The sequence below is a fragment of the Octopus sinensis genome, linkage group LG17 (assembly GCF_006345805.1).
Source record: "Octopus sinensis linkage group LG17, ASM634580v1, whole genome shotgun sequence".
Taxonomy (NCBI): Eukaryota; Metazoa; Mollusca; class Cephalopoda; order Octopoda; family Octopodidae; genus Octopus; species Octopus sinensis.
The window spans coordinates 44,984,388-44,993,930 of NC_043013.1; positions in this window are offsets into that span (position 1 = coordinate 44,984,388).

A 9,543-nucleotide genomic window follows, 5' to 3' on the forward strand; every position below is an offset into this window, starting at 1 on the left:
TATGGATGTGTTGACCCATTACTTAGGATATCCCAGAAACAGCTGTAAGACATTACTTACTTCTACTCCTTTTTTGATTCACCTTTAATTAAATTTTCTAAACGGCCTCAGGTGCTCATCCTGCCTTGGTTTTGTTTTCCTTTTCCTATATATATATATATATATATATATATATATATATATATTATATATATATATATGCTGTTAATTGCTCGAAATGAGGAGTAGATTGGGCAGCTGACAACTGATGAAGGGTCGTTCGTTATGTTACTTGTCTTGTTTTCCATTTGTTTCTTTCGGTGTTTGCATACCAAAGTTTGTCTTCGTATTTCATGTTGTTTACGCTTTGTGACGTCCAGTACCCATATATGCATATATATATATATCATCATCATCATCATCATCATCGTTTAGCGTCCGATGATGATGATGATGATGATATATATATATATATATATATATATATATGCATATATGGGTAATATATATATATACGTATATGTATATATACATGCATATATATATATTTTATTTATATTATTATATGATTGAACACCACTCATCCATTTCCAAGTAAGTTTATCTCTCTCTCTATATATATATATATATATCATCATCATCATTATTTAATGTCCGTTTTCCATGCTGGCATGGGTTGGACCAGTTTGACTGAAAACTGGTAAGCTGCACCAGGCTCCAATCTGATTTGGCATAGTTTCTACAGCTGGATGCCCTTCCTAACGCCAACCACTCCAAGAGTGTAGTGGGTGCCAGTTACGCAACACCGGCATCTGCTACAACTACAGTCTCACTTGGTTTGACAGGTCTTCTCAAGCACAGTATATCACTAAAGGTTTCGGTCACTTGTCACTGCTCCTGTGAGGCCCAATGTTCGAATGATGCTTTTTACACGCCACTGGCATGGGTACCAGTTATGTGCCTAACCAGAAATATAGCATCAGTCAAGCTCCTGCCTGGCACAAATCTCAACTGCATCTCATCTACACCAATTCTCTTCCTAATTAATTGAGCTATGATGGCGGATAGTACTAGGTAGAGAGGCAATGGTCAGCATGAGCAGGGTCTGGAAGAGTAGAGACATCAGACTCGCTACCAAATGCAATTGTCTTCCCAATAGCAGCATATGGATGTGAGACCTGGACACTAAAGAAAGCTGACCAGAAGAGAATTAATGCATTCGAGCTTTGGTGTTGGAGAAGACTTTTGCGGATTCCATGGACAGCAAGGCTCACCAATGGAGAAGTTCTTAAGCAGATAAGGCCGAAAATGTCGCTAGAAGCTGGGATCACCAAGCGTAGATTGGCATATTTCGGTCATATTATGCGGAGAAAATCCCTGGAGAAGGACATCATGCTCGGAATGGTCAGTGACAAGAGAGGAAGAGGCCGACCAAGAACCAGGAGTGATACCGGAATGGACATGGCCAATCTGAAGGAAGCAGCCCAGGATAGAACTGACTGGAGGACACTGATCCAAGTGACCAAGAGTCAACTTCGACTGAGCGGATAGAGATGACCTTTTCTGTGACTTTCATCACCTGGTCCAGCAATTTGATGCTTCTGTAATGATGGGTATTTCCTTTTTTTTAGCAAGTGTACTTCAAATTACTTTATCCAAAGTGTCCTTTCTTTTAAGATGTGCGAAGGAAATTTAGTTGCTTTTTCTAACAGATCAAGAGATCATGTAGAGGCTTCTTTATTGTTGTAGTAGTGTTCTAAGGTGAGGCCTAGATCCTGTTGTGGCTGTACTTTTACCTATCCATGTAATCTTTCATTCTGTGGGTGGTTTGCATGTAGCGGCGAGCTGGCAGAAACGTTAGCACGCTGGGCGAAATGTGTAGCCGTATTTCATCTGCCGTTACATTCTGAGTTCAAATTCTGTTGAGGTCGACTTTGCCTTTTATCCTTTCGGGGTTGATAAATTAAGTACCAGTTATGCACTGGGGTCAATATAATCGACTTAATCCGTTTGTCTGTCCTTGTTTGTCCCCTGTGTTTAGCCTCTTGTGGGTAGTAAAGAAATAGGTTTGCATGTAGCTTAAAATGATGTGAAGTGAAATATTTTGTTCTTTTTGTTTTGATGCTGGTGGTTATGGTAAAAATATTTTATACACTAACAAAACACAAGTGGTCAAATTGTTAGTGGCACCGATTAAAAAGGAGCTTAACAGTTTATTTCTTATCACCAGCACTACTTTATGCCTATCAGAAAAATACCCGGTTAACCTAGATTTAAATAGTTACAGCAAAGGAGGATCAACTACCCCATTAATCTTGATGTAAACACTTACTAGGTAGGATCAAATGAATAACTTAATCCAGATGTAAATAGTTTCAACAAGGTAGGATCAAATGAAACAATATAAAATTGACAAGTGGTTTATTAGTTTTCAGAGCTGAGTTCAACACCTTCTGTTGGAGAAGGACTGGCAGGTGCTGAAATATTCGTGTTGAACATATAAAGTGGATCAAACCCATCAGTTTAGGAGGTAGTGTGAAGGTTAACGGTCTTATACTTAACCTAATAATAGAAAACCCCTATTAGTAACTAGGGATATGTTAAAGTCTGGGAGGATGAGATTGAGAAGTGGGGACTATGCCACTCCAATCCTACTGTTGATTAGCAAGGGAGCATCATATCCCTGCATATCTCTCCATTTCCTCACTGCATCTAACCTTCGTTAAGCAATACATAAATGTTGGCTTGATCTTAATACACAGACAGTTTAAACCAGAGGTAAAGAATATTTCTGTATTGAAAGACATATTAACTACTGTCTGACAAGGTTGTAATTTAAAAAGAACTATACAGCTTAACCTATTATTTTATAAAATATATATTTCTTTCTAAAAACTACCACAAAATCTAAAGAAGAGTTTTGAAATAAGCATCTCCATTGTAATTTTTAAAAAATTATTTTTCAATGCATAAGTACAGATTGAACAGCATATCTATATATATATATATATAAAGCTGAAGTTGTCTGTGTATGGCAGGTTTGGTAGCCTTCAATTAACACTATCTCCTCCGAGACCCTGCGGTGCAAGTTGACCAAAATTGAGTGTATGATAGAAGAAGGCTTGCTCTTCCTTCCATAGAAGAAAAAATTCAAATCGGACCATGTTAACACCAAAAATTATTTACATCAAAAAGGTACTTTTTTCTATGAAAATCCCTATTTTTTACAATTGTTTGACTGCTGTGTCACCATTTTTCAGTGTATTTCAACCAGAAAAAGGTTCACTTAAAGAGAATAACAAGCTACATAATGCAAAATTTTTCCTTTTCAAAAATTCCAATTCTAAAGGGTCGAAACAAACCCGAGCAATGCCAGGCGATACTGCTAGTATAGGATAAAATCCTCAAAAAGCAGAAAAATCTGTCAGCAACCAACTCTAAAATTTGCAGATAGTTAAAAGAAGTAGGCTTTAGATAAAATGAAATGAAGAAAAATATATTCCAATATAATGATTTTCCTTTAGATTTTGTACTTTTTTCAGAAGGCCACAGGTTCCCCACTTCTGGTCTAGAGACAAAGACAATCTTCAGTAGTCCTCTTATGGGTTATGTAACTCAATAGAAAATCAAGCAAAGCAGATAGAACAGAACAAAGAACTATTATTGCTTATATTACAATGAAAATATTTCGTGTTTACATTTTGTCTGTCATATTTCTCTATGTTCACTATGTATGTAGTATTTATATGTATATATGTGTGTACATGAAGTGTTTTCAAGTGCTGGTAATGTGTCTATTTCATTACAATCAACTGAACTTACAGTTACACTGAAGAACCTTCTACGTAATCACCTAATCTGTTCTACAAAGCAACCAAATGTCCTTTACCCTACTTTCTGTAAAATATGTCCACATGTTTGAGTGGGCCAATAAGTTAGTTTAAACATTGCCAAAACAAACACCAATGAAATGCTAAACCAGAACACAAAACATCTTATAATCTAACCGTCCGGAAGGATTTCTGAGATTGTTTTAGAAGAACAAAGGAAGGAATAAATGAAAGAGATGTGGACCATGAAGAAATCTACATTGATGGGTCGTAATTTTGAATAAAAATTGATACATAGTAGAAGGGGCAGTGTTTAGTCCTAATATAGAAAGCTTCTCTAATATCCATGGCATGATAAAATGATTCTTGTTCACATTGCAAAATGATTTATGATATATTTTTATGTTAGGACAACCTAACATAAAAATATGTCAAAAAATTGCAATTTTCTCTAATATTCTATGTGATGGATGACAATAAACTATAACAGTTAGTGAGGTTATCAAGACCCATCCAACTCATACGAACAAGAAAAGAGAATGTAAAAATGAGGAGTAAGTTGTGGTAAGTAGCTTGCATACGAACCGCATGGTTCCGGATTCAGTCCCACTGCGTGGTACCTTCGGCAAGTGTCTTCTACTATAGCCTTGGGCCGACCAAAGCCTTGTGAGCGGATTTGGTAGACGGAAATTGAAAGAAGCCCGTTGTATATATGCATATATATATATATATATATATATGTATGTATGTATGTATGTGTGTGTGTGTATGTGTTTGCGTTTGTCCCCCTAACATTGCTTGACAACCTCTGCTGGTGTGTTTATGTCCCCATAATGTAGCGGCTTGGCAAAAGAGACTGATAGAATAAGTACTAGGCTTACAAAGAATAAGACCTGGGGTCGATTTGCTTGACCAAAGACGGTGCTCCAGCATGGCCATAGTCAAATGACTGAAACAAACAAAGGAGTAAAGGAGTATGATGGACATCAAAGGTTGTAAAATTTATGTTTCACCCAAGAGTTTCAATAACATAGACAAAGTAATTGCTTTTAATACAAAATTAAAAGTAGCCAACAGATTTGGTTTGCCAAGACATACTACTTTGTTATGGGTCCACCACAATTTTATTATTATTATTATGGCTAGGTTCCAACCTAATAGTGTACCCTGACATGAACCAAATAAAGGGTCAGGTTTGAAATCTCTCTATATATAAACGGCAAAATGTCTGGGTGTGTGTCCATTATACAAATCCACAATTTGTGCTAGTTCCTATATAACTGAATTCAACATGAAATGTTCTAATAAGAGAACAGCTATCAGGAGTCAACCAGGGAACCTCTCAGATTTTGGATTTCTCATTCTGAAAAGGGCAATTGCTCTCACCCAGCTGTGGCCGTCAGCATAAAGATGAATTTATTAGGGGGCCATACTTACCACTGTTACACACCTTACAGCAAATTTGAGAGCAGCAACTCCTTTTCCAAACTCACCTTGCAGAGAAAGGAAAACTACCGTCTTTTCCTGGCTAAACCAAGGTGGTAGAGCAATCCTCATGATGGGTTCGGCTGATGGAACAATATACATGGCAACAGCTTTTCAACATAACTCCACAATTCAGCAATACTTAAATACTGAAAGAGAGTATGCAGAGCAGGTTCATCCCTTTCTGCATAACAACAACAGTATTACTCTTTCTAATTTTGGCACAAGGCCTGTAGATTAGAGTAGAGGGGGCAAGTTGATTATACTAATCCCAGTAGCTGACTTGTATTTATTTTATTGACCCTGAAAGGATGAAAGAAACAGCCAGCCTCAGAGGAATTTGAACTCAAAATGTAAATAATTGGAATAAATGCCACTTTTTTGTGCCATAGTATTGCTTTCAAGTTTGGGTAAAAGGCCAGCAATTTCAGGGGAGGGGTTAATGGATTACATTGACCCCAGTACTCAGCTGGTACTTATTTTATTGACCCTGAAAGAATAAATAGCAAAGCTAACTTTGGTGGAATTTGAACTCAGAACATAAAGATTGACAAAATGATACTAAGCATGCTAATGATTCTACCAGCACACTTGTCGTAATATTGATTTCAAATCTTGGCAGAAGGTCAGCGATTTCAGCTTGGGATTTAGTCAATTACATCGACCCCCATTGCTCAACTGGTACTTATTTCATTGACCCCGAAAGGATGAACAGCAAAAATTGACCATGATGGAATTTGAATTCAGAACATAAAGACAGATGAAATACTGCTAAGAATTTTGCCTGGTATGCTAACGAGTCTGCCAATTTGTTACTTCACCACTTGCCATAATATTAATAAACATTTCTAACATAGGCACAAACCCAGAAATTTGTGACAGGAATAAAAATCAAATGGAAATTGGAGTTGTGATCCCCATGCTGGTGGCATGTAAAAATCCCCATCCGAACATGGATGATGCCAGCGCTGCCGTGACTGGCGTCCATGCTGGTGGTACGTAAAAAGCACTAACTGATCATGGACGTTGCCAGCCTCCTCTGGCCCCTATGCTGGTGGCATGTAAAAAGCACCCACTACACTCACGGAGTGGTTGGCATTAGGAAGGGCATCCAGCTGTAGAAACACTGCCAGATCAGACTGGAGCCTGGTGAAGCCTCCAGGCTTCCCAGACCCCGGTCGGACCGTCCAACTCATGCTAGTATGGAAAACGGACGTTAAGCGATGATGATGATGATGGTGATGAAGGTGACAGCCAATGAAATTACCTCCAGTACCTGACTGACACTTTGTTTTATTGATCCCAAAAGGATAAAAGGTGAAGCTGATATCAATGGGATTTGGAATTCAGTAATAAACCAGAACAAATACCACAAGGTATTTTGTCCAAAACTAAAGACTCTACCGGTCCACTAAGCTAAAGTAATATCACATTCCCATGCTGGGAATTGAACCTGGGCCACTTTGGAGAAAACCTGAAGTTGTCACAAATGGAATGTTTTTGTCATTGATTTGTTTAATCAGGACAGACCTAGGATTAAACAACAACTCATACAATTTTTAATGAAATTGGTGAAATCATCATCATTCATCATCATCACTGTTTAACGTCCGCTTTCCATGCTAGCATGGGTTGGACGATTTGTCTGAGGTCTGGTGAACCAGATGGCTGCACCAGGTTCCAATCTGATCTGATAGAGTTTCTACAGCTGGATGCCCTTCGTAACACCAACTACTTCAAGAGTGTAGTGGGTGCTTTTCATACCGCCGGCACAAGGGCCAGTCAGGCGGTACTGGCAACAGCCACGCTCAAATGGTGCTTTTTATGTGCCACTTGCACAGTAGCCAGTCCAGTGGCACTGGCAACGACTTTGCTCAGATGTTTTTTCATGTGCCACCAGCACAAGTGTTAGTAGGCGACACAGGTAACAATCACGCTCGAATGGTATTTTTAACATGCCATTGGCTCGGAGGCCAGCTTGTTGCTCTGGCCCCGATCTCACTCGTATGGTTCTCTTAGCGTTCCACTAGCACGGGTGCCAGTCATTGAATTTGATTTCGACTTCACTTGCCTCAATAAGTCTTCGCAAACAGAGTTTAGTGTCCAATGAAGGAAAGGCACGCATAAATGGACAACAACAGCAGGATGTGAACACAGATCATAATGGAACCTTATAGCCTTGGTCTAACCAAAGCCTTGTGAGTGGATTTGGTAGACGGAAACTGAAAAAAGCCTGTTGTATATACATATATATATGTGTGTGTTTCTTTGTGTCTGTGTTTAACTCTCATCACTGCTTGATAACCAGTGTTGGTGTGATTACGTTCCCTTAGCTTGGGGGTTCAGCAAAAGAGAGACCAATAGAATAAGCACCAGGCTTAAAAAAGTGAAAAGTAAGTACCAGGGTTGATTCATTCACCTAAACCTCTTCAAGGTGATGCCCCAGCATGGCCAGAGTCAGATGACTGAAACACTTAAAAGCTAAAACATAACAGATTCATGATTTGGTTTTTGCAAGTTTAGAATTATTTTTTTTTAATTTATATTCTTTTTTTTTCAATTCAAAATCAATTCTCTTTCAGAGAGAACAAAATCAAGTTTTTATAATTTTTCTTCTTCAAATATAGTTATTTAAATGTAAATAATCCACACATAGCACCCACTAAAACATGTAGTACTACACATAAAAAAGTACAATCACAATAAATCCTGTCTCTTGAATATATTTAACAAATATTGGGTTGTCTGGAAAGTTTGTGCTAATTTACAGTAGCTTACCTTTCGACTTATTTTAGAACAAGGTTGAGTCCATAAAATAGGATTTGACTACACCTCCATTTAGATCACAGTTTCAGCTATCTTTTCGTGGAAGAAGGTTTATGTTCATATAACCTGTGTTAATTCTGTAACCCTTTAAAATGGAAGATAAGAAAGTTCATTTTCAGCACTTGATGCTTTGGGAACCAGACAAAAATTGCTGCAGCTCGGTTGGAATGTGTTACCCCACCCTCCATATTCACCAGATATTGCTCCTTCGGATTTCCACTTATTCAGGTCTCTGCAGAATAGTCTTAATAGTAAAAATTTCAATTCCTTGGATGACGTAAAAAGATACCTTGATGAATTCTTTGCCATGAAACCACCTCAATTCTGGGAAGAGGGTGTTTTCAAGTTAAAGGAAAGATGGAGACGCATTGTGCAACGAAATGGTTCATATTTGGTTGATTAAAAATGTAATGGCAAGTATTTATTGATCTTTTTCTGTCCTTTAAAAATCGGCACGAACTTTCCGGACAACACAACCCAATACAATCAATGAGATAACAGTCCCATTCCACACAGTACCATTTATATATATGTATATATTTTTTTTCTGTGTCCCTTTCTGTAGAAGAGCATAGGCTCGAAACGTAAAAGACATTTTCTATTCCTGAGCGTTATACTAATCTGTTTGTTTTGTACACCACCTGTCTTCGTCTTTTGTTTTTTTCTTAAACTCTCCCTATATATATATATATATATATATATACGTTTATGAATATGAGTTGCAAGATTCCGGATGTGAAACTGTATTGAAACAGATATTGTTATATTTCAGGATGGTAATTTTTTGTTTTTTGTTTTAGCCAAATAAACACATGCACTCTATATTTGATCCCCACTAATTTATCACGGTTATTATTTTATTTTATTTTGTCCATTGTCCAGAAATCTTTCGTCACATATCTGCGGTCTCTTCAGCAACCCCAAAGAGGTCACAGATGTGTGACGAAAGACTTCTGGACAATGGACAAAATAAGATAAAATAAGAACAGTAATATACGAGTGAAGAACAAATATATAGGGCATGTGTTTATTTGGCAAAAACAAAAAAGAAGGAGCATCCTGAAATATAACAACATATATATACATATACATACTTATAAACAAGGGCAAAAGAAAATTATTTCTATGCCAATATGCTGATAACAGACTTTTAAATCGTCAATTTCCACATATTATTATACCCAGTGGAAATTGATGATTTAAAAGTCTGTTATCAGCATATTGGCATAGAAATAATTTTCTTTTGCTCTTGTTTATAAGTTGTTTATAATTTTAACCTTTAAAGGTATTTCAATATGCTGCCACATTTTTTGACGAAATTTTTTTCTGTAAAAAAACTTCATCCTATATTAGTATACATATACATACATATATATATATATATATATATATATACATATATATAGGGTGGCGAATACTCGTT